Below are 27532 nucleotides of genomic sequence, written 5' to 3' on the forward strand. Positions count from 1 at the left end.
TACAAAGGTTGATTAAACTTTTGTATAGAATTTGGATAATATACTTACTGTATTTTGAATAATACAGTCTAAAGCTGACTCCAAAGTAATATTGAGAAATAGTTGTATTTGAAATCTACCTATTTGTATACATTTTTTTAAATTTTCAGTGCTGATACCTACGAAATTCTTGTACATTTTAATATACATTATATATTACAGTATAATTATATTGAACTGCTTTTAAAATGCATTTTACTTTTGGTATTAAGTTTATTGGAATTTAAAAAAAATTTTATAAGACAGTAAAGAGCACTTCCAGTTTTTATAATTTGTTTATTTTACTTTATAGCACTTTACAACATAGTTTTTGGATTTGCAAATTACATATGCATGTCATGTTATGAGCTACAGTTCTTTAGATCTTTCTTGTCATGGGAGGAAAGAGGAAAATAGGAACTTAACAGTTTTTTGCTTAAAAGGCATTATAAATATTAAGACATCTTCTTCAAGGTGAGGGCCATTTGTATAAAAGTTGTGTCTTTGAGTCCTAGTATAGCCCTTGAGTCTTCTCTCCCTCATTTTAAAATAACATTCCACAATTATCATGATAGTTAGGGCTGATTCAACTTTGTCTTCAGACTGGACTTGTGTTTATTGAGAGTCTTCTCTGTGTCAGGTGTATTGCTTTTCTCATTTGATCCACAAGAGACTTACGTGATAGATATTGCCATTGTTATTTTTTAAGGAAATTGAAGCCCAAGAGGTTAAGGAATTGCACAAGTTCATAAAGCCAGTAGGTGGCAGAGTGGAGAGTTGAATGCTGCCCTTTTTTGGACACCAGTTTCAAAGGTTGTTGTGGCATTTTTCCACCAGTATATGCTCTCAGGTATTTGAAAGTGTTCCTCCTTTGTTTAATTTCCTTTCACTGTTACCTAAAGCCATCAACTTATGCTTATGTTCTATCCCTTATAAACTAGCTGAAATGCTGTGGTAGCAGTTATACACTGAGCTAATATACTTTCTCAGAGTGGGAGCACCTCCTTTGCTCTTCTGGCCACCTCACACCTCTCTTCTCTGCCTTATGTGGCTGGTTTCCACAATTTTCAAGAACAGATAACCATTTTTTTCAATATTTAAAATTGGGGAAACTTTGATATGTATGTAGTATATATCATTATTTTATGCTAAAGGCGAGAGATATTAATTCAATGAACACATGTGTATCTGCTACCCAGCAAAAGAAACTTAACCTTACAATTCTTTTTTAAGCCCGTATGCCATCTCCCTAACTCCATTCCCCATGTTTTCCCATATACTTAATTATGCCCAGTCTCTTATTCCCTCTGTCCTTGTAGAAAGAAAGTATACCACCCCACTTCCCACCCACAATAACTTTTTTGCATGTTTTTAAACTCTACATTTAAAAGGAATTATATTGTATGTATATGCTTCTGCAACTTAACTTTTTTGATGTAATATTGTGTTTTTGAGATTTGTGAATACTGATGTATGGGGCTGTTTATTCATTTTTCACTGCTCTGTAGTTTACAATGGTATAAGTTTATCAGAATTATTTGCATCTGTGATGGATATTTAGCTTGTTTCCATTTACTACGCAAAATAATACTGCTCTGCACATCCTTGTACGTTTCATGGCTACATGCAAAAGAATCTTTCTATGAAGTGTACCTAGGAGTGGAATATTAAATATATTTCTCTGCTTTACTGGCCAATTCCATATTATTTTCTAAATCATTTCATGTTTTTACCACCAGGGCATAAGGGCACACCTCCTTGGTGTCATCTAAACTTCAAATTTGCCAACCAGTAGTTGTAAAATACTGTCTCATTTTATTCTATTTGTATGATACTGATTCTAAATGATGGTGAGCATATTTTCATATGTTGATTGGCCACTTGTATTTACCCCTTTCTCAAGTACCTGCTTATACCTTTGCCCATTTTTTAATCACATTTTCTTTTTTGTTGTTAGTGGGTTTTTTTAGCATTCTTAATTTAGATAGTGATTTTCATTAGTTATATGTGTTGCAGATATTTTCTTTCAGTTTGTGACATGTTCACTCTCTTAGGGCATCTTATGTGTTATCGGCAGCTATCATCTATCTAAGAAGGACTCCATTGTTTAAAATAACTCATTGAGATTCAATAAATTACTTACATTGTTATTTTCCTAACTTTCCAGTGAAACTCCAAGTCATTGTATATTCTAGAAAATATTTGGTACCTTTGTGAATGATGGTAGAGAATGTTTCATTACTTTTTTTTCATGACTATTCTTTTTCTAATAGAATTAGGTGACGATTCTTTTTTTAGAATTTCCAATTCTAGATTTACTTGCAAAGATTCTGTGTAAATAACTAACAGAAGTTTATATTCAACGTTTGAATTCAAGAAAAGATTACTTTGCTTCTTATGTGATAGTAACTAGTACCACATTTTCTTTTTTGGAGTTTCCAATGGGAGAATGTTTCTATTTGAGGATTATGATAAACATTTATTTACTGAAAATCCTTATATAGTATCTTATTTCAGTAAGTGGTTTTCTGTAAAAAAAAAAAAAAAAACACTGTAAATATGAGATGTTTCTAGTCTAGAAAATATATAGGAATACCTATTTCAGGAAAATTTTGACAAAGTTACTTGGATGAAAACTCAAAAAAGATTTATTACTTCTCATTTTCATTTAATAGCTGATGTGTGCATGATAATAAATGGAATTGATATTGGGATCTTATTCCTTTAATATTTATAAAACTACGTTTTTGTAGGAACTAAATGAGTACTCTTTCTAAAATATTAAACTAATATTAGTAAAGTTCACAGTTGTTCCATTTTGTTTTTCAGAGTTTGTGGGACCAAATTTAGTAATTTAATTGTAAAAGGCAAAAATACTGTAAACTATTTGATTAAACTCTATTTTTGCTTTTTTTAACTTGAAAAAGTTTTTATTTTGCCTATACTTAGGACAAGGTAGTAGAGGTTTCATTGATTTGGAAAAAAAATTAATAAACAAAAACCACATATACTCTCACTTGAAAGCATCTCTTCTAAATTTCATATTATATTTAATTATATATTATCAATGCTAATTTTCTATTCTTAAACTCATGTTTCACTCCTAAAACATGTTAAATGATTTTATAACTTACTGTTGATTATTTCATTGAAATTTAACATCTGAAAATTAAACATGTACAGGAAAATGAGATACTTAATTTATAGTGTGTGGTAAAAACTTTTTTCTTTAGAGTCAAGAATGTCTTTAGCAAGCTTGGCATCTTGATAGGATGATAGCTTAAAGAGGTTGATGGCAGCGGCTGAGATAAGAAGAAAGCAGTGAAATAACATTAGTAGTGTTCTTCCAACCTTGAAAAAGAGTTTGGCACTGCTTTTCTTGTCTCTTTTTGTTTCTTGTGAACTATCTGCTTCAGACTGAAGATGTAAGGTATCTATCATTTCTAAAAGTTATTTTCATGTTGTAAGGCCTTTATTACATCCGTCCCCATTTCTTCATATATGCATGGAAAGCAAATTCCAAAGCAAAATCCAAAAATCTGGATTTTTTGATGGGAAAATTTGGTGGATAAAATTATAGACATTATGGTTTGTGCCTTATTTGGAAGGAAGACTATGGTTCTGTCCTTCTGCTGTTACTAGGTAATTCCTGGAGACAGAATTTTGTTGTTTTGAATAATATTTAGAAATAATATCAAAATGCCTGATAAATTTGCCTCTAGCATAGATATAACTAAGGGAATTTTAAGAAACACAGATAATGTTAAAAGAGATAGTACTACATTTTTCCACCTCTTCGTTTTTGTTCAGATTGAATTAGTTGTACTACTTAAAATTTTCTTTTTAGTTTTATGAAAACTTTCAAGTCACACTGTCCTTGTTAGCTATAGTTAAAATATGAGGAGAGTGCGCCATATTTTATTGCTATTGATTCAGCATTTTGTTGCCTTTTTTTTTTTTTTTTTTGCATTTTGGGTGTTTGATATATAACTTTAAAAAAAAAAAAAAACAAGTGATTGTTTTATGGATAAGCCTAGGAAATAAATTATTCAGTCAATAAAATCATCAGATGTGAGTAGAATGTCTTAAACCTTTATATAAATTGAGAAAAAAACTTAGCAAGATTAGGAGTTTTATAATTATGATTTTTCACAGTCATTGCCAAATAAATACAGTCATTTATATTTTTATAATGAGGATATCCAGAGTTCATGTATTGGTAGTGTCAGGTATTCTGCAGTCAAATATTTAGATATCCTGGGGATTTATGTAATTGAAATCCTTTTTGTAACAGACAGTATAAAAACGAACATATTCTTGTTACAACATCAAAGTGTAAAAGGAGGCCGAGCATGGTGGCTCATGCCTGTAATCCTAGCACTTTGGGAGGCTGAGGAGGCAGATCACAAGGTGAGGAGACTGAGACCATCCTGGCCAACATGGTGAAACCCCATCTCTACAAAAAATTAGCCAGGCATGGTAGCACATGCCTGTAGTCTCAGCTACTTGGGAGATTGAGGCAGGGGAGTCTCTTGAACCAGGGAGGTGGAGGTTGCAGTGAACCGAGATTGCATCACTACTCCAGCCTGGTGACAGAGCAAGACTCCATCTCAAAAAACAAAGTATAAAAGGAGAGCACCAACTTTCATTCACATATACTGACTTGCTAATTCTATTAAATTTCTTTTTCCTGGTTTTCTATATTACTTTAAATATATGACTAAGTTTAGAATTCAAATATTTAGGTGTATTTAAGTTAACCTTGATTTTTAATAAGTTAGTAAACAGACTTTTAGAGTTTATTTGTAATCCACACCAGACTTTGGGACAACTGTTTGTTAGACTTCACACCAGTAACATACTCCCTAAGGGGACTGGGTGTGATAGCAGGAAGTAAACCAGGAGTGGTGAGCCAATGGTATTTGTCCCTGACAACTTTGAGCTAGTTCACCACATCCCAGCCACAAATATGCATGATAGGAGAATGAGAGCTCTGTTTGGCACATAGTTCAAAAACAGACTTTTTCAAACAAGGGATGTTAGGTTGATGGCATTGAAAGTTACTGGATTTGTTTTAAAATGTGCTAGTTGCCAGCAGTAAAGAGGTGATCTGAGGGGAAAGGGCTCAATTAGAGAATGTATTATGCACCAATTATAGATTTTATTCATACATCAGATTGATACATGAGAAATGGAATGCCTTTTAAATCTAATACATGAGCAAAGTTATAGGACATAAGAACTTCTAGTTTCTGTCTTGAAGCATTGTAATAGATTAAAATCTTCTTTAAACTCTCCTTCTCTGCAGTGAGAATTTGGACAGTTGTCCTCAATAGAGGACAGTTGATAATTGCTTACTATTAGATGTCCCCAAAAGAATTGGTTTAGAAAGATGAGATATGATAAAAGGAATGGGTAACAGAGTTCGCCTTATCGTAAGTTTTGTCAGATCATAAGATATGAGTTTAATTAATTCTTCACTATGAGATGCTTAAAAAGTCAACAACATGAAATTGATGGTAAAAAGAAATGCTGATTTTCAAAATGCAAAACCTTTTCTCTTCTTTATCATCTCTTAGTAAGAAGATTGGCCACATCCTTGCTTCAGGATATATCCACAAGTTTCACATTTATTTCAGAGATTAAAATGGGTTCTATGTTATTTCATTAGAAGTCTTGTCTTGCTATTGTCATCTTATTGATTATTCTTGAGATTATTTTCTCTTCATCTCTTACCTAATATTTGTTTACTTACCAATGTTACATAATCTACTCTTAACATTTTAGAATTTTCCTTAAAGTATTCCCAGTGATCTGAAAAACAAATTTGTATCTTACATCCTATAAAATAAAAAAGTTTGTTTCATTTTTAAATTTATTGTTGATTTTCAGATACTTAGAATTAACTTTTTGTTTAGTTTTTACTATTTCATTTTTAACTGTTATTGAACTCAAAATTGTATATTAATAAAACAAAATTTTCGATACTTTCTCAACTTCTTTTAACATTTACATGATGGTATTTAAGAGCAGCAAACAACCATTTTGTCTTTGATAATTAATTCAATTTGGTATGCAGTGTAGTGTTGTACAGAGCACTGTGCCAGGTAGAAATCTTGCCTTGCTTACTTGTGGAGAGCAGCACAGAAGTGAAAGGATGCCCTCCTCCTTTTCTTATCACAGTTAACTATACACAGTTACCAGCCATATGTCCCACAGCCTGACTCTTGATTATGGTTATAGTTAATACTGATGAAAAAAAAATCTTTCATGCTTTGTGTGGTAGGCAGATTGAGGCAGGAAGAGTCTCTGGGGTATGATAAAGGAGATTTAAGTCCAATATGCGGTTAAAAGGGAATCAAGCAAATAATAAGTTACCTAGGCAGCAGAACAGTGATGGCTATTTATTTGTGATTTTTTAGACAGCTTGCTAAATAAACTTTATCATAATTTGACCTCCCAAATTCAGATAAAAGGGATAAGAAGGAATTTCTCAGAGCTCCTGGACAATAAGTCAATAATTGGAGTTGCTTCACTCAGAATGAGGGAGATAAATCCCTTTGGATTAAATCCAGAGAAATTCTTAGCTGGCCACCTGAAACTTTCTCCTTAACAAAAGAAAGTATGTGCCAGGGGGAAGAGAATGTTAAATAAATTATGGTTAAATGAATTAAATAGGAATAAATCTAGGGGAAATATTTACTTTATCTGTATCTTATAGTTTCCTATAGTTATAATATAACTTATGTTTCTTAAACTTAATATGCTATAAATCTTTTTGATTTATATTGTTAAGCATCATGGTATTCAAACTGAATAGAAAGTTCAGAAATAGACTCAAAAAGACTGGGAAATTTAATGTATGAAAAAGAAAGCATTTCAAATCAGTGGAAAACAGATTATTCAATAAGTGGTGTTTGACCTAGGGATAGATGTGCAGATGTGCCCTACCTCATACCTAATATCAAAATAAATTCCACAGAGATCAAAAGTCTATGCATTAGCAAAAAAAATTATAAAACTACCAGTAGAAGGCAGGGCACAGTGGCTCACACATGTAATCCCAGCACTTTGGGAGGTTGAGGTGGGTGCATCACCTGGGGTTGGGAGTTCGAAACCAGCCTAACCAACATGGAGAAACCCTGTCTCTACTAAAAATACAAAAAATTAGCTGGGCGTGGTGGCACACACCTGTAATCCCTTACTCGGGAGACTAAGGCAGGAGAATCACTTGAACCCGGGAGGCGGAGGTTGCAGTGAACCAAGATCACACCATTGCACTCCAGCCTTGGCAACAAGAGCAAAACTCCGTCTCAAAAAAAACATACCTACCAGTAGAAAATATAGGGGGAAATTATATATGTATGTATGTATATAGAGATATATATGTATACACACACACACATATACTCACATATATATATTTGTTTTTTAATCCTGTAATCAGAAGGCCTTTTGAAATACAACCTCAAACCCATAACTATAAAAGAAAAGATGTATGAATCTGACAACTTTAATTCTGCATATAAAGAAAAATACAGATAAAGATAAATGACAAACTGGGACCAAGCATGGTGGCTTACACCTGTAATTCTAGCACCTTGGGAGGCCAAGGTGGGCAGATCACCTTGGGGTCAGGAGTTTGAGATCAGCCTGACCAACTTGATGAAACCCCAACTCTACTAAAAATACAAAAATTAGCTGGGTATGGTGGCGTGTGCCTGTAACTCCAGTTACTTGGGAGTCTGAGGCAGGAGAATTGCTTGAACCCGGGAGGCAGAAGTTGCAGTGAACTGAGATCCTGCCACTGCACTTCAGCCTGGGCAACAGAGTAAGACTCCATTTCAAAAAAAAAAAAAAAAGATAAAATGGCAAACTGGGAGAAAAATTTCTAATTTATGTAATGGAGCTAATAGACTAAATATATAAGAAGTTTATTTTAAAAAGTATTTAAAGCAAAACAATAACCCAGTTGGATAATGGATAAAGAATATAAACAGTTTACAGGAAAGGAAATATAAATGGCTTTAAACCTATTCAAAGATGTAATTTTATTTGTAATTGCAAATAGAACCTGTTACAAGACTTTAATATAAACTTTGAAAATACTAATTGCACATTCACCCAAGAATTATATCTCTAAGAATTTATCTTACAGATACAGTTGCAAATGTGCAAATGATGTATATAAAGGGTTATTGATTATACCATTGTTTGTAGTAGCAGAAAAAGGAAACTGCTCATATAGTCATTCATAAGAACTAGTTACATTAGCAGTCATTAAAAAGGTGGAGGCAGGCAGGGGAATTCCTTGAACCTGGGAGACAGAGGTCACGATGAACCTAGATCAAGCTACTGCACTCCTGCCTGGCAACAGAACAAGAACGCATCTCAAAAAACGAACCAAAAAAAAAAAAAACAACGTGGAGGCACCTTATGAATTATGAAAAAATATCCAAAATATATTTAGTAGAAAAAAAGTGTATAGAGTAGATGGTATACAGTATTTGTGTAAAATGCATACACATAATTGATGTATGTGACAGAATATCTCATATCCTTGTATAAGGATAGACAAACTAGTAAGAGTGGTTGCCTCTTGAGAGGCAAATTGAGTAGGTTAGGGGGTTAGGGAGAGGGGTGGAAGGCAGACTTACTTTTCATTGTATGCCAATCTTTACATTTTGAATGTTGTATCAAGCATAATCTATTCCAAAACATCATAGTTTTAAAAATTCTTACAAAAAGGCAAAAAGCAAAACAGAAAATATTGTAGCATTTGTTTTCATTGCAATTTATCAAACATGCCATGAAAAATTGTCTACATTTTGGAGCATTTGAATACAGTGATAAGACAACTGATATCCTAAAATTATAGTTAATTTATATTCCTTTGCTGGTACTACTCAATCTTGCAGTGCCTTAGGATTATTATTGTGAATATTGGTTTTCATGTTATTCAGAAAGTGGACATGAAATATTACTATGATAGAAATATTATTATGATAAGTTTATCATATGTATTTTTTAGAATATCAGTCTTTTTGTTAAGAAATTACTAAAAGTTGGATGGTTTATATAACAAAGTCATTAATAACTAAAATGGTTTTTTGAGAAATTTTTTGTTTTTCTCTATGTGAGATGAATAATTGAGCAAAATACTGTTTATTATTCAGATATATGTGAGCGTACTGACTTTTTAAACCCATATTTTGAGTGGGTTACAGGTAGTCATTTGTATAAGTCAAAAGTAAAGCATAACAGGGAAAATAAGGATCTCACCAAAGAAATGTTTTTAAAATATATCTATTACATGATACCAATTTATAAGTTACAGCTTATTCTAAGAAGCTAGTCTTGTTTTTAATCTCTAGAAATTTTACTAAACATTTAAGTGATGAGAATTGATCATTCTTTGTAGATATTCCTAGATGTTAGGATTTTTAGCCCATTCCAGGTGTCTTTTAAATTTTCTTTTTTTACTATAAGACAGGTGTATAATCTATGGATAAATTCAAGTGGACAGTAAGTCAACAAAGTTCTCAAAATATATTTTGTCTGGCAGGACATTTTGGAGTAATTATACGTTTGGTTCAGAATTTGAAGGTGTGGATGATATTATTAGCTGTTTGACACAATTTAAGTTACTTAGTGACTTCCAAAATTTTAAATTAAGAATTTTAAAAATAATTAATAGCTTAAGTATATGTTTTCATTACTGCAAAATTCCAGAATATTATAAGCCATTTCTATATACTAATTCTTCCAGTATGTATAACAGGAAATCAGATAGACAGTGTGTCTTTATTGGACTGGCTCTGCATTTTTAGGATTATGATCTTCTAAATTATTTCCATGCCAATATTAAGAAACACTAACCTATTTAAAGGCTACTTTAATAGGATAAGTACCTTGAGTCTGAGACAGAGCTTTCAAAACAGAGTGATATCTGAATAATGAAGTAGTGCTTTTAACAAAGGTGGACCAAAGGATGACTGTGAAAGGGTATCTAGACTTTATTAGAGAAATCGTTTTTCCAAAAGAGCCCAAATGCCTGGTGGAGACATTGAATTAAAAAGGCAGTATTTGAATTTACTGTTGATGCACCAAATCAGTTTAGAGATGGGGTAGAACTTTTGAATCTGGAATCTCCATGTAAAATAAGTGGTGAAAGAGTTATGAAATCAGCCAGCTTGAAGATTCAAACAGAAATCTTTTTAACAAGTCTCCTTCTTTAGAGGTGAGGAAATTGAGATAAGGAATTTGATTCGCACGAAGAACCAGGATTAGGATTTATGGCTTTTTATGTAAAGTGTGGTGTTCCCCCACTCAGGTAGATAAGGTTGAAACTGTTGCTACATTGTTGTACCTTTACTCCTTTGACATCTCCCCCACAGAGTACTGTTGAGGAGCCAAGAGGAAGGCCTATGGGCCCCAAGTGTTGAAGCTTAGAGAATAGGAGCTAGATCATATTGTTTCTAGGCCCTGATAAAACATCGAGTCTTTGACAAGGATAGTGAGAAGCCAAGATTTTTACAGAAGAATGACCTAATTAGATGCATGTTTTTAAAACATTACTGTGGCTCTAATATGGAGAACATACCAAGGGAGCCCATGGCCACTGAGAGATCAGTTAAAAAAATGTTTTTTTTTATTTTTAATTTTTTTTAATTATTTTTTCTTTTTTTGAGGTGGAGTCTCACTCTGTCACCCAAGCAGGAATGCAGTGGCACCATCTTGGCTCACCGCAACCTCTACCTCCTGGGTTTAAGCAATTCTCCTGCCTCAGCCTCCAAGTAACTTGTACTACAGGCATGTGCTACCACCCCCAGCTAATTTTTGTATTTTTAATAGAGACAGGGTTTCACCATATTGGCCAGGCTGATCTCGAAACACCTGATCTCAAGTGATCCACCTGCCTCGGCCTCCCAAAGTGCTGGGATTACAGGCATGAGCCACTGCTCCTGGCCTTGAAATTGTTTTTTAGATTAGAATGGTGCAGTGGAAATAGAGAGAAGTCCCTAGACAAGAGTGAGTTTTAGGTACTTTCCCTAACTTTTAGAGATTGGAGCATTAGTCTAGCAGTATTTTTGTAAGCTAGTTTTTATTTGATATTGTTTGCTGTTATTGCTGTCTGTCATATAAGGTTGTAATTTAATAAAATATCTGAAGGTAAGGAACCTGGAGAACCTGGAGTCTTATATATCTAGTGCATATCAAATGTGAATTTGAGAATGTCACATAAAATTTTAGTGATGTAATAAATACAGTGTTCATATTTAACAATTACATAGGTTGTAAAATCAACTATTACATAGGTTGATTTTAGGTACTATGATTGACGTTTAAATTTTATAAGTAAAACATTGCAGATTGTATATTTTATGATTTTTTTATAGGTGGGCAAATAAGATGACATTAACAACTCCTTGTGGCATTTAAAATGTTATTTCATTGATAAAAATCTTGACATCTCTGAGTTTTTACATTTTTCTGAATTTGCTCAGGGATTAGAATTTGCAGCTTCTAATTGCAATTTGTATCACCTGCTCAGCCCTCTTTTTGCTTCTGGGAAGTTATCCAGCCCATCTTACTGCCAACTTCAGGGCCTGCACCATCACCTATAAACCCATCTTCCAAAACCTCACATTTTAAGATCAGAGTATATAGGCCTTCTGATGAGCTTATCAGCCATCTTTGATGATGTTCATACGTGCAAGTGCATTTTTACTACACATATTTTTCTTAAGTTTTTTCTCAAAATTGCACAGGAAGAAAGAATCTATATTTTCAACTCATATTATTTTTGGTTTCTACCCTCTAAATGATAGTACAGTTAAAAGGCATTTATAGAGTAAAATTTTATCAATCCATTTGGAAGATTTGGAATTTGAAATCCATTTATTTGGTTATTTTCTTGAAATACATTGAGCACTTACAATGCTGCTCCTTGTTTAAATTTGTTAATATAAGACCATTAAATTTAACTAATGTATATATGTAGTCTGTTGTTATGCTTTTAAAATTCACAATGTTATCAAGAGAATGCAGTACACATAAACAATGACAAATGTGGATTTAGGGTTACATTTATAGATAATATGTTAGAAATCATTATTTTATATTTCTCCCATTTATAATGGGAATTATGTATGTTCATTTTAGCTTTTCTATAATAAATACCAGCTTAGTCTATGACAGCAAATAAATTTTTTTTAAAAAAGCAGCAACCACAAAATGCTTCACTATACTCCTTTTTTTTTTTTTTGTTATTGAGATATTAATAAACTAATAGTTTTGTCTCATCAAATATTCTTTTGTTCTGAAACACTGAAGTATTTTTTTGGCTTCTGAAGTTTTATAAGAACATGTTAATTTAGGGATTATTGATGCCAACTTTATTAAAAACACTATTTTACTAACCTAATTCTGTTGACTAAGATACGGGATTATAGTAACCTGGTTGATTCTGTTACACTCTTCCTTGCAAAGGAGAAGGTGAAATGGAAATTTTGGAGGAGGTAGAGGGAGGTTTGTATGTCAAAATCCATTTTAAAAGGATGCAATGCCTTCATTTTCATTATACTTTCAGTATAGTTGACTTCTTAAACTAGTTTGAAAATTTGGAATTTGAAATGAGAATATGATTGGAAAATACAGGAGCTGTCTATTTTTTTTTTTTTCATTAATAGTGGTTAAGGTTTTAACACCTTAAAGGTGCACACAACCCTTAAGGTTGATTGTTCAACTTATCATATCATTTAACTCGCATTTCTTTCTTACTGGCCTCTGCATTTCACCATGAGGTAGATTCCCTTGCGTCTTGTTTCAAAAATTAGAAAAAAAAATTAGAAAACAACTTTTGAACTTCTGTGTTCTCCGTATTTAAACTCATCTATTATGGTGATTACCCCACCACGCCAGAGGAAGAGTCGCCATGCTCTCTCCAAGGCAGTCTGACTCCTGTGTACTGGATTTATTCTCCTCTATCTCACATGGGACTTTTATTCTCTGTCTTTTCTTTACCAGGTCTTTATTTTAATCCCTTAACATAATGAAGACTTTGAATGCTATGAAACAAAAAGACAACCCTTCTTCAGCCCTGCTGTTTCTTCTCTTCTCCTCTTTTCCTCCATCTTTTCACAGCCATACTTCTTGGTTAGAATGTTTCATACTTTTCTGTTTCCTTTTACAACTCTAATACAGATCTTGGCATCATTCCATTGCTGTTGATAAGGTCAACCAGAAGCTCCGGATTGCTAAGTCCAGTGATGTATATTCTGTACTCATAGTGCCTCTGAGCTCTTGAGTGTGCTCTATGAGGTCACCAGAGAAAAGGAAAAGTAAATTTAAATAACCCATAATCCTTTTCCATTCTGACAATCTTTTTTTATAGTATAACAAAATACAGAGGAGTGATAGCTTTATACTTTACCACTAGATGGCTGAACTACTTTGTTTTTGGAAAAGAAGTAAAATCTTAATCACTTGAGGTTGGCTAATGTATAACATTTAATAAAATCCCTGATATATGAATATAAAAATATATACACACAAATACATGTGTGTGTGTATATGTATATATATATATATATACAAATTCACACATACTACAAACATACAACATAATTTAATTTTTGAGTAAGGTTAATAAATATTAAGAATTTTTAAAAATCATAAAACTTATAACCTTGTCTGATTTTAGCTTTGTTTATATGTTATATAAGACACGTAAAAGATCAGAACATTTTCATGTAATGTTCTTACACAGACTCTCCATAAACATCAGTTCTAAAAGTTTCACAAACATCTTGAGGGCAAATTTAGCTGTTTTAGATCTAATATCTGTTATCAGATGATACATTCATTTATCTTTAGCATAGTGTTTAATAGAGTCTCTATTCCATTAGAGTTCAAAATAATAGAAGATAATATGCCATTTATTCATTTAAATTTTTAGTTATAAACATTTTATTCTAATTTAAGTCTCCTTGAGTCAAGGTCATAAGTACCTGTATTAGGTACTTTGTTAGACTTCAGGAATATAGTTACCTCTAAGGTTTTTAGTTAGGCTTCAGGAATATAAAAGTTACATATGAAGTTGCCATTGGTGTCAAAAACAGTCAAATGTTAGTATTTTCATATGGTTCAGCCTAATAACTTTCTAACACGTTTAGTCATATTCATTTTTATGTTTTATGCAATGACATGAATAGTCCTGTGGGGCTAAGTTTTGTAAAGTTTTGACCTTGAAGTATTGTTTCTTACCTTCTCTGTGGATTTTGTTGAAGATATATGTACAGAAATGCAATTTGGCAAATTAAGCATCAAGGGGAAGAATAAGTCTTACTACATGCCAAAAGACTTTTCAAGTATTGCCATGTAAAGCTATATGTGTTGCATTTGGAAAATGCATGGTTTATTTTTGAAAATAGAATGTACAATACATGCCTAAGGGGAATATTTCTAGACTTATTTTGGTGATGTGCTAATTGAAGTGATTGACCAAAAAGATGTTAAAACATGATTCTCAAATCAACATTGATTTGTAGTGTGCTTTTGCCCCCTCAGAATAGTGATAAAAGTCTATTGATTTTACTTGTGGTTATTTATGGTGTTAACACTTAATTAAAATGTGTGAAATTTAAAAATAGTTATATTTTGTCTAGATTAAAAGATGCTGTCACTGAGGCCTGGATTTCTTTCTATTCCCATATCCTAGCACTGTCCATGGTCATCCAGTTTCCCCTCAGAAGGAGACATGGTTATGACTTGTTTTCTTACCTGGCCTCAGACAACAGATTCACCCAAACACATTATATTCCTTGCTACAGGTGATTATGTTCCTGCTCTGGAATTTTTATGTTAACCTTATTTTAGGTCTTCCAACAAATGCTGATGAAAAAATAAATAAACAAAACTTTGTATTTGGTTTTTTAAAAAATGCTAGAACAGTGAGGTGGTGTTTAAAACAGTTTGAAAGTACACTGTTCATGGTGTTCATGGTGTTTATTTGGTAGACTTACAGGTTAATTTAATTATGAAAGGAAGAGCTTCTCCCTGGGAAATATTTGGATGGCTTTGATGATGGAATTAAATAATTTCTTATTTGTCCTATGTTATTTTACTCATCAAACTAAAAACAAAGCACTGTTTAACTTGTTTATGCCTCAAGATTAATAATTAGAAGATATTTCTCTTAGCAGAGGCATCTTGTTACATTCTTTGACTTGCCTGTGATGCCTTGTAGATGAGTGAAAACAATAATTTGTTTTAATAAGATATCATTTTTCTTCATAAGATAAAAATTTAAAAACATCATTTAGGATTTTTAAAAAAAATCCAAAACCATAAACAACCCTATACAAACACATTGTTCTTTCTGTTTTGCTTTTACTCCTTGTGCTTATTTGAAATGAGGCTGATAGAGTAGAACTTTGGTTTGACAGGGAGTATACAGACTTTATATTAGGATGGTACAAAAGTAATTACAGTTTTTACCGTTACTTTCAATGGCAAAATATGTGGCTGAGTATGATAATGGCATTGAAATATTTCTACATTTTGATTAGTTAAGGGTATAAATAGTTAGCATGGCTTTAGAGCTTATAAGTATTGTTAGACAACTAACATGATGTTTACAGGTTATATAGTTTCCTAATGTCTCCAAACTGCTCTAGATATCTGGGATAATCTGAGAAGAATAATAATCTTTCTTTTTATGAACGACCAGTTCATTTAGCACTTTGTAGTAGTGGTTTTCATTTTTTAGTTTTTGTCACTCGCCAACACAAATACCTCTTTTGGAATTCAGTGGCTACTTTCTGGTTCCCCTGGAGGACCATGAATTAATATGGCCTAAAATCACATTTTGAGAATATCATGTAATACATACTAAATCCAGTTTAAAAAGTTTGACTAAAGCAAACAATCTAAACAATTTAAAATGACTTTGAGTCAATCCCAAATCACATATGTATTTACCTCTCAATATTCTGCACATCAGTGAAAAAGGAATGTGTCTTAAAGAAGACATCAGCAAAGTAAGGGAAGAGGAGTCTGATTCCATGTGCTAATTGCAGATGTATGAAAAAAGGCATAAGGAAGTCTTCATGGAGGCAATGGTAATTTGGAGTTGCCTTGAAAGATCACTATGGTCATGTAGAGATAGAGGAGGGAAGTCAGATGGAATGACACTGCAGATATTCTTACTGTACTTTCATAATATTTCCTTTTAAATTTCAGCATATTTTGAATAAGAAGTACACTTAAGAGTATCCAAGGTATCTATGAAGAAAGTAGAGATCAGATAACAATAACTTTGTGCTTCACGTCCTCTAACCAGGCCACTCCACGGCCCCATTACATCATAACTCTTGCCACAATCCCTTTTGTTCTCCTTGGGACCCCAGTTTGTGTAACTAGTCCCTTGTTCATTGACCAGGCACTCACTCCCTGGCAAGAAGGCCTGCTGCATTTTCCTCATCATAGCTTGTTTATTTGGATTTTTTTTTCTCTTAGGCAACTAAGTGTGTTCACTTCATAGCATAGCCTCCCTTCCACCAAATAGACACGGAGGGGAGACCAGGTCTTGGGTGCAATTACATGGATTATTTGGTAATGAGAATATGGAAAACAAAACAAAACTAACCTTTGGGAATACATGTATCCTAGATATTTGCCCCTTTTCCCTCTAAATCATGTTTTTATTATTGATTTGGTTTAAAAATGAGGATTCACCCCATATCTCTTGAGTTAATTACAATGCTCTGAGTTTCTGTAAAAATGTCAGATTGTGTGGTACCAGTCAGTTATCAGCATAACTTGGTTAGTGGAAACCTAGACAAGTAACTGTATGGATTTCCACCTCATTATGGCCACTGCTGTATTTGGCCACTGCTGTCTTTGAAAGGTCAGGCAGTGGGAAAAGAGCTGTGGGGACAGGTTCAAAGAGTTGAAACTATGTTGAAAAAGCTGCCTGCCAAAAACCAATGAAGTCTTAAAACTAAATAGTTTTTTAAATTCAAAAAATATTAACATGAATTGTTGAAGAGATTTGAGTCCAATGGGGGGATCAAGTGTATGTGAAATTGCATTTTTTAAAGTTATTCTTTTCCAGTAGACCATAACAAAAAATTACATGAAACCACAAGAGAGGGAGTCTCCCTGCCTTCCTCAAATTTGGGCTCGTTTTTTAACAAAACAGAATAAAAAGACTTGCACTAAATTAGAAGGCCAAAATGGTGAGAGTGGGTGGAAAGATGAAAGGCACTTTAGTTCAAACAGACTCTAATGGAGAAATCAAAAACTGATAATAAGACCACCCAGCTGACCTGACTCACCTACTCGGGATCTTTCTGAAAGCCTCTCAGTTCTGTGTTGTACATCTTTTAGACTAGTTATAATATCATTAAAGTACAGAAACAAAATGTCTCACACATATTACAGGAATATCCAAAAAAATGAACAGCATATTTTCCAATTAAATCTTTTAGTACTTCTCTCTCCAATTTTTTCTTCTAATCATTTGACATTTCCCCTTTTTAAAAAGAAAAGCATTAACGTATCGGCAGCTTGAGCTCTCAAAAAGTCAATTTCTCTGAATTTGTAAGAACTTTCTAGTTTCAATAGCTATTAATATAATGAGTTCAAATTACTACAGTTTTTATTACAAATAAATCTGCAGTTGACAATACTGCTTATCTCTCATTGTTGGGAGATGTTTAGTATTGTAAGTGAGTACAGATCTGGGAGTAGTTTAGCGTGCTACCTCAGTGAAGATACATGGCATTTCAAACAATAGCTTTCTTGTTAGTCCTGTGCATCTACATGGCTGCTTTCCTCCCCTGTTTAAATCACCTACCCAAGCTTCTCTTCAAATCCAGAAAAAAAAAAAGTATTAAGTTTATAGATGATTTGCTTTTTACTTAACCTTTGCTTAGTGAAGACAAGAAAATAAAAACATAGCAATCTTATGAGACACAGAAGAAAGTATCATATTTTCTTTAAATAAATTTTCTCTCTTCAGAGAAATTATTTAAATAGTCACAGCCAATGTTTATGCCTGTTTTTCATCTAATCACATTATTGGTTACAAAAACCTATTGTCACACGTTTGAATTTCTCCTACCTGTATTTGTTGAAAGATTCCCTATGTGCTTGTTGTTGGCTGCTCTTTAAAAGACACTACTTTGTCATCTTGGCGTGTTCTTCTGTCAGAACTTCATGGATGCTGTCAGTGGTGATTCCAGGAGGGGTAAAAACAGTCCACTACTTCCCGAGCTTTTTTGGGGTTGTTTTTGAACTTTATACTTTTATACAAAGCTCTGCTGAATCATATGCTGGCTACTGAATGATGGTCTGCCTTCTGATTCATTTCCAGGAGAGAATATCTGTTGTTTTCCAGCAGTCGGTGACTTTTTGAGACACAGTTGGGAATTGGGGAATTTCATTTATTTGATCCCATGTGTAAATGCAAGAATGGAATGACATAAACGTTTGCATTAGAATAGCTCAAATACATAGCTTTACATAAACGTTTGCATTAGAATAGCTCAAATACAAGTTCTTCAGTAGTTTTAATTAATAAATCTAAATGATATGTACATTTTAGAAGGGAAAATTACTCCCTATATACCTACTAACTAGCTATGTTGAGGAATTCCACAGAAGGATGGCTTCTTATGCCATTGCTCTGGGATCAGTGTTTTTTTTTTGTTGTTTTTGCTTGTTTGTTGTTTTTGTTTTTTAGTATACAATTATGTGACTTTTTTTGTAGTTTTATGGATTTTCATTCTGCATTACTCCTTTTAAAAATTGACTTCATTGTATGTTTATTCTTATCAAAAACCAGAGAAGCATAACTTTCGTTTTCCATAAAGAGAAAAAAGACACTTTCAAATTATTAATTCTGTTTTTTAATTCACATGCTTTATCCTAATTATTTGACAGTTTACACATGTATGATCATTCATTTTTCTTCTTGTTCCTTTGTTCTTCATTGCCCCCAACTTAAAATGTACCATGCATTATAGAATGTCTTAAATGTTGCAGACTTTTTTCACCATTGTAGCTATCTGTCAGATATTCTGGATATCATGTGAATAATTTGCCAACTTATTGACTCTATATGATGTAGCTATAGCCTGTAATTTTCTTTATGCTCGCTGGAGCACACACAACACTGATGTCATCTTTTTCCCCTTTTCTGTTAGATTCAAAAGGTATATGTCCAGGTTTGTTAACAAGAGTATAATGCATAATTGTGACTTTGGGGCTTTTAATGAACCTATATAGTGAACATTGTACCAAGTAGGTAATTTTTCAACATGTGCTTCTCCCCAGCCCCCACCTTTTGGAGTACAGTATGTATTATTTTCATCTTTATGTCCATGTGTACTTCACTTATAAGTGAGAACATGTGACATTTGGCTTCATATCACTTAGGATAATGGCTTCTAGCTCCATCCATGTTGTTGCAAAGGATGCAATTTCATTACATTTTATGGCCATATAGTATTCCACAGTGTATATTTACCACATTTTTTTTCAATCAGCTTTTGATGGACACTTAGGTCAATTCCATGACTTTACTATTGTGAATCGTGCTCAATAAATAAGTACAGGTATCTTTTTCATAAAATGATTTCTTTTCCTTTATGTATATACATAGTGGTGGGATTGCTGGATCAAAGAGAAGACCTCATTTTAGTTATTTGAGAAATGCTCATAAACTAATTTATACTTCTACCAATGGTGTATATGTATTTCCTTTTCTCCACATCCTGTCTAACATCTGTTATCTGTTGGCTGTTTCATAACAGCTGTTCTGATTGGTATGAGATGACATCTCACTGTGGTTTAATTTGCATTTCTCTAATGACTAGTGATGTTGACCAATTTCCAAATGTTTGTTGGTCATTTGTACGTCTTATTTTGAGAAGTATCTGTTCATATCCCTTTGCCTACTTTTTAATGGAATTATTTGTTTTTTTCTTGTTGATTTGTTTAACTTCTTTACAGATTCTAGATATTAGTCCTTTGTCAGATGTATAGTTTGCAAATATTTTCTCACATTCTGTAGATTGTGTTTCCTTGATATAAACTTCATCACATTGGTTTCTTTTTAAGGCAAAAGAACTGAAATTCTGAAATGTGTGGAATCTGACCTTGAAATGAGAATAATTTTTTCTTATTCAGAATTGAGCCAAGGAATAGAGCCAAAGAAGTATATTGCCTTTCTTGTCTATATTAAGTTAATTGTTCTTGAGAGCCTTCTGTGCACAGAGTCGCATATTAGGCCTACTATAGGACTTGAAAGATGGTTGAGAAATTTTTGCTTCCAAGAAAATTAAATCACAAATAAGACTATTCAGAGCATGTGATATCCTTAGAATTATCTTTTACCACTGACGATTTGTATATATGCAGCCAAATGCATAAAGATAAGTGATATACTTTGTAGTTAAGGATTTGTAAAAGCAGTTAAAATAGAACTTTCTAAGGCAAAAATGTTTAGCATTTTGACATCAATTAATTGTACTGATTTCATTTGATAAAATTTCAATGTTATATAATTAGACAGGTATTCTTTACTTCCTTCTTTTCTTACCCTTCTACCCTCCATTAGTTTTTAATTTATTTGAATTGTTTATAGGCAATATTTCGGCTCAGTGACTTGGGAAGTAGAGCTTTCCTACAAAAGTCAATGCCCATGGCCTCTGTCGGAATACTTTCTACAGAGAGCTACCTGACATAGCTCTCAAGATGTTCTAAATAGATATGATTGGTTAGCTCAAATGAGCTAACCAATTATATCTGTGTATTGGGTGTTTGTTTTCTGAAAATGTTTTTATTTCATCTTCATTCTTAAAAAAATTTTTCAATGGCTGTCTTGGTTAATGATTATCTTCTGCACTATAGTCTAGTTTCTATTGTTTATGTTGAAAATTCAGTTATCAATATAATTGTTTTTTAAAGGATAATCTGTTTTGTTAAGACTGCAGTCTGATTTCTCTTTGTCTTTGGTTTTTCATCTTGATTTATGATGTACTTTACTGTCTTTTCTTTTTAATTTTTAAATTCATAACAGGAAGACAACTGTTTAAAATTTAAATGACAACATTCCATTGGAGGGCTTATCAAATGTTCGGTTAACACCATTGGTTTGTTTTGGAAAGTTCTGAGCCATTATCTCTAAAAATATTGTTCTGCTCTTTTTCTCTTTTCTCTCTTTCTGGGATTTCAGTTATTCATATTTTAGAAGATATTTTTACTGACTATCTTTTGCCCTCTCTTCTGCATTTTCTCTTATCTGTTTTTTGTTCTGTTTACTTTTAATCTCATTTCTAACCATTTTTCTAATTCTCTCTTCAGCTCTGTCTAATCTGCTTATGAACCTATCCATTGAGCTTTTAATTTTGGTTACTATATTTTTCAGTTATAGAATTCCATTTAATTCTTTTTGTTTTTCAATTATCTGACAGAATCTTTATCTTATAGGTCCTTGAATTAATTATTTATAATTTTCAAGTCTATCTTCATGTTATAGGAGCTGCTGTGGATGTGGTTCAGTCTGTCTTCATGCCATAAGAACTGCTGTGGATCTGCTTCTGTCATATCATTGTCCCCTTTATTTGTTTGTTTTGTTTTTATATTATATTGTCTCCTTCAGTATTTGATAATTTTTTATTGATATCAGCTGTTGTATTTTTAAAATTTTATAGAAAAATGTTGAGGTCTGGAATACTTTCTACAGAGAGTACTTTTCTGCAGAGAAAAATGTTGAGGTTTAGGATAACTTTCTACAGAGAGAACTGTGTTTGCTTCTGGTAGGCAGCTAGGGCTCTAGCACTCCTGGATCACCTGTCATCAATTTTCAGAGACTGAGGTGATGTGACGTTGTGCTTCAGGCCATTGACTTCTGTATTATATCTGGTTCATACTTCTTTCTATAGTATAGCCTTTTGAGTCAACATGGAGAGTTCATTAATCTCTAATAAACCATGGAGAGTTATTAGCCTCTACCTAACCTTGGCAAGCACTGACCTCCAATTTTTGTCCTCAAAGCCTCTTGAGGATTGAAGCTTCTTAGGCTCTCTTGTACTTTTCTTGAAATTGATGTTACTGCTAATTCCAGGCAGAAGCCCCAGATTCCAGGCTTAGCTTTCTGATTTCTGTTTTCCTTAACTTGATCTCTTAAATCTTCATTGACTTTTTGGTTCTTCAGTGCTGTTAAGCAGATATATTTTTTTTATGTTCGTTTAACTTTTCTAGTTATCCTCAATAACATACTTTGTTCAAATGGCATAGTTCTCCACTATCAGAAGCAGGAGACCAGTTTCCACAACATTAAATGAAAACATGTTATAGTTTCCAGTTTATGACTGTTGAAATATTTTGTGTCTATGCTTATTTTATTTCCATGTATGTAAGTTCAATAACATAGTGATTAGCCAGAATATCATATGATAGGTGCCGTAAATTCTATATGAAAGACTATATGGTAGGAAAATGTATATCTTAACAAGGCTTTTAAGGATTTTTGCTGTTCATTTTGCATACCAATCAACTATATGCAGCATTGCATGACCTGTTTAGCTATGTGGTAGCCTGTAGTACCTCCTATATGCTAAACTTTATTTTTTATTCAGAAATTTTAACAAATGGATAAAACATGAGGAATAAAGAGTTCTATTTTGGACCTTTCAGGTTTGAAATAACCTGTGTGATATCCTAGAGGAGATGTGTGGACAATTGGACAGACATTTGGAGTTCAGGGAATTATCAATAAAAATCTATTGATTAAAAGTGTGTATAGATGGTATTTAACTCTATGAAAGGAAGAAAAACTCAGATTGAGCAAGTGATAGTCCAGCATTTATAGTTTCTTAGGGCAGAAGAGGAGTTGAGAAGAAGGGTAGGTAAGGACAAAAGGAAAACAACAGAAATAGGGGAGAGGGGTTTCCCAGAACAAAAAGAATTAGTCACCTGTTGAGCCTTGAGTAATATAAGGACAGTTAATTGGCCATGGGATTAGCAATATGGAGCCATAAGTGACATTGTCCGTAGCCAATTCCTCTTTTCTTTAATAGGAAGACTACTTTGGAAGGATAAGGGGAAATGAGGAAGTGAATGTGGCCAGTGTCTTTATATGAACACTCTGGGTTTTGCTGCGAAGTGGAGAGACAAAGAGATTAGTAGCTAGGGGATGATATGGAATGAAAGGAAATTATCTCCTGTATTTACCAGTGATTGGGGGGTGTGACCTGATTAAGAAGAAAATTGTGGTGCATATATATATACTTTTGTTTTAATTCAAAGAAAGGGTTCATAGAGTACAGACTTAAACTAAATTTGAAGTCTGTTCTGCCATGTAGTTGGTGTGTTGTGGGCAGATTGTCTAGCTACCATTTATTTATTCCAACAGGGAAAGTACCAGGTTCATAGCCACCATTTTCTCATAGTAATAGTTCCTATTTTAGGGTTGTTGGTGGATATAAAATTAAATCAGAAATACATGTAAAGTACCTGACTCATAGTAAATAATCAGTGCACCTTAGCTATTGGGTTTGTTTTTTTGTGTCACATTTAAATTCTAAATAGGGTCTATGTTCAGAAACTATTCAGAACTGTTTATGGACAGAGCCATATTTCTTAGCATAATATGCATAGCCCTGGCTGTTGCTGTACTTGCCTACCCCCAAATTCAGCCTTAGCAAACTGCTCACTTGTTGTTACTTGCTTGCTAGTACTATGAAGTACCTATGAAATCAACTGAAAATACTTCATAGGACCTTCAGTTGATCACTTTAGAAGATCTTGCACTTCTCACTGCTACCTACCATGCAGCCTATCCTCATTATCTGTCAGGGCTGACTTATCTTCAAACTGCAGCTTAAGGTCACCTCCACCCTTAAGGCTTTTTCTGACATTTAGCGTGTCAAACATAATTCTGTAATTGACCCGCCCATTCATCCTTTGTGGTCTCATTTTATCTGTTACCACCTTACCACTTCTCTTCATTAGACTTGATGATTCACACATCTGCCTGTTTTTACTGCCCTATAATATCCTTAGAAGTCACCTTTTTTTTTTAAATCCCTGGCATAGTACTTGATCTATAGTAGGTGTTCCATAAATGATTGTTGAATAAATGTAAGATTAAATGACCCATTAATATGATTGTTACCACTGCATTTTACATATTTTAATGTTTTAATCATTTAACTTATTTGTTAATTAATTGCTAAGATTATTATTTTATGAAGAATACACATTATAAAATCAAATAAATATGTGGTTTTCACTTTGGCTAGAAAAGCATTCTTTTGTGCAAGGATTTGAGACCAGGAATTACAAATAGACACTGTTCTAAAAGACCATTTATAATCAGTTTGTCAGAAATTTGGAATATACTTTATAAAACAAGTCAGTCTGAGCAAGTGTTAGTGGTGGTAAAGATGATTATTAAAATAATAATCAGATTTCAGACTTGTACTTACAAAATACTTGTTTAAACCATAATGTCATATAACTTGAGAGCCTAGCTTTTGGAGGGGACTTGGAATAGGGCAATAATGTGGTTTAAGTAGGAAAAGCAGGAGGACAGTTTATTCTATATTTGACTTGGCTGAATTCTCTCTTTGGTATCCCCTATACTTATCTCTGCTGTTTCTATTCTACTTTTGAATTTAAAGATTATTCCAGAATGCTGAGTTCTAAAGATTTTCTCCCATGGTAAGAACAGTGGGCCTGTGATGAGCAATTGGAGAGCAGAGAGAAGCCTTGGTACAACCATTTGCATGAATGTACAATTTGTAAGTTTAGTGTTTTGATGTTAAAGAGGTGCTTAAAAAGTTGTCTTTACATTTGGTTTCTATACATAGGGAATTTTAAATCTAAGAGTGAGAGAGTTTTCTGACCTACTTTGCTTAGTGGTTAGGATTCTGTTGATGGATAGCTAGCTGTATGAAAGCTGCCACATCTTAGAAATTATGTTGTAGAAAGATTATGAGGAGGGAAGAGAAAACACTATTACTTTCATCCACACATCTTGGGTTTCAGTTTTTTTCCATCTGTAAATCAAGATGACTAAAGTAGTTGAGCATTTCCTAATTTGTTATTGTAAAATTGTGAACCCTTTCCTAAGTGATACAATCTCATGATTTCTTCATAGAAAGATTGAAAATTATTTTTTTCATTTTTACATTGTATGTAGTAAGTGGTTTTAAGTTTAAGATTATATTCGAAAAGTCTATTATTAAAGATTGGATTATCAAATTCGTTTTAGTAAAACCCCTTAGTAACATTTGTAGTTTGTAAGGAAAATGTTTACATTTTCTCTATATAGAAGATAACATGTATTATTTATTTACATAAAAAAATATATTTACTGAGAAATTTTTAAATATTTATGATATTTCTTTATGTACTCAGGCATCAAAAATAGCCCATATTGTTTTCACGTCTGAATGTTTGGAATTCCTGAAATCTGACCTTTAGCAAAATCTACTCTCCTTGTTCTTACTTGGTTTCCAAATGATGAGATAAGATAGGATGTTTCAGGATTCTTTTTGCAGCTGTGGATAAACAATTAGGATAAAATTATATTTCTATCTTCAGATATCATAATTTTTTTACATAAGAAATTTGATCAAAGGAATGCAGTTCACAGATATCATTATTTTGGAGTGAACCTGTGGAATTGTCATTTTTATGTTCTTCCATAACCTTTCTTTTAACAACAACCCCTTCTGGGGATAAATTTAATGCACTCTACTAAAAATTATAGCTGGCTGAGTGCAGTGGCTCATGCCTATAACCCCAGCACTTTGACAGACCACGGCAGATGGATCACAAGGTCAGGAGTTCAAGACCAGCCCCGCCAAGATGGTGAATACTAAAAATACAAAAATTAGCCGGGTGCAGTAGCAGGCATCTGTAATCCCAGCTACTCGGGAGGCTGAGGCAGGAGAATTGCTTGGACTCGGGAGCCAGAGGTTGTGGTGAGCCGAGGTTGTGCCACTGCACTCCAGCCTGGGTGACAGAGTGAGACTCCATCTCATAAAAAAAGATAGCCGGAACATGGTATATGTCTAAACCACAGCCCCTGACAGTGTTCATCTGAAGTGTAAACTATAACTGTGTCAGTGGCTACTCCACTTGAAATACACATGGAGGCCCTCCATGTTTTATTTTTAAGGGCTACAAAATTTAAAACTTAGAAAAATAAGATTTAAAAATAAGAAATAAGAACATTTATTCTTTAACAATCTGAAGTTGAAATGCCTTCTCCCATCTGGAGTGGGAAAACACTGAAGGTTCCTTCCAGCTGTGTGATTTTTGGACAACAGAACAGAATCTTCCAGTGATATAAAGAGAGAGTTAGACAGCCTGTCAGTCTTTTTTAGAGAGCTTCATTCACTTCATGCAGAGGGTTCCAGCTGAGCAATGGCAACAGGAAAGCTGTGTGAGGGTGAGTATGCTCCTCAGGTATGAGGAGTTGTGGAGTGTGGTAAAAATCAGACCCAGCTCAGAAAATCTCCTTGGGCTCCTTTTCCTGAACAGACTATTTTTGTAATTTATTTATTTATTTTTATTTTTGGTTGCCTTGTACACTTTGTTTTGGAATAACCCCTAAATGTATAGAAAAATGATAAAGACAATATGGAGATCCTGAATATCACCCTGATGTTCACATCTTATATTATCATGGTACCTTTGTCAAATCTGAGAAACCAACATTGACACATTGCTGTCAACTAGCCGCCAGACTTCATTTGGATTCTACCAGTGTTTTTCACTAATGTCCTTTTCCTGTCCAAGAAGTGCATCAAGGATACAACATTGCATTTAATCATCACATTCAATTAGTCTTTTCTGGTCCGTGACAATTTCTCACTCTTTTAAAATTTCCCACAACCTTGACAGTCTTGGAGTGCTAGCCATGTATTTCATAAAATGTCCCTCTGTTTGGGTTTTGTGTGATGGTTTTTCATGACTAGTCTGCAGTTGTGGGTTCACTTCATAGAGGTGAAGAACTGGTTGTATCATATCATGTCAGAGGTAGATGCTGTCAACATGACATCACTGCTAATATTAACCTTGATTACCTGACCAGCCTAGCATTTGCCATGTTTTTCTTCTGTAAAATTACTGTTATTCCCCTTTCCATACTCTGTTTTTTGAAAGCTAGTCACTAAGTCCAGCCCACTCTCCAGGGAGGGGCGGGGGTAGGTGTTAAATTCCCCTGCCTGAATTGGAAAAATATATACTTACTTTGAAATCTTTTGTAAGAAACATCATAGACATACTGTTTTGACCCTACTAATAGGTCTGTTCAGTAATATTAATTCTTTCCTTCGACCCTGAAGGAAAAGATAATACGCATTTTTAATGAAATAACCAACTTAAACTATGCTCATGACTAGATTAAATGTATTTTTCACCACTGAATATAAAATTTAGAGTGCCAATGTTAAGTGAATACAGTATTTCCTATTGTTTTGCTTCA

At 33.3% G+C, this 27532-nt stretch overlaps 2 protein-coding genes across 8 annotated transcripts in view; one reads left to right on the top strand and one right to left on the bottom strand.

The window, feature by feature from the left end:
* The window catches only part of COL10A1 (collagen type X alpha 1 chain), a 37894-nt gene extending 19597 nt beyond the window's left edge, over positions 1 to 18297 (bottom strand). The window contains exon 1 of the mRNA XM_008994939.5: positions 18149 to 18297. The gene's annotated coding sequence lies outside the window, so the exon portion shown is untranslated. The remainder of the gene's footprint in view (positions 1 to 18148) is intronic.
* Positions 1 to 27532, top strand: part of NT5DC1 (5'-nucleotidase domain containing 1) — a 142895-nt gene that overhangs the window by 37802 nt on the left and 77561 nt on the right. The gene's annotated exons all lie outside the window — the stretch shown is intronic.

The sequence above is a fragment of the Callithrix jacchus genome, chromosome 4 (genome assembly GCF_049354715.1).
Source record: "Callithrix jacchus isolate 240 chromosome 4, calJac240_pri, whole genome shotgun sequence".
Lineage (NCBI taxonomy): Eukaryota > Metazoa > Chordata > Mammalia > Primates > Cebidae > Callithrix > Callithrix jacchus.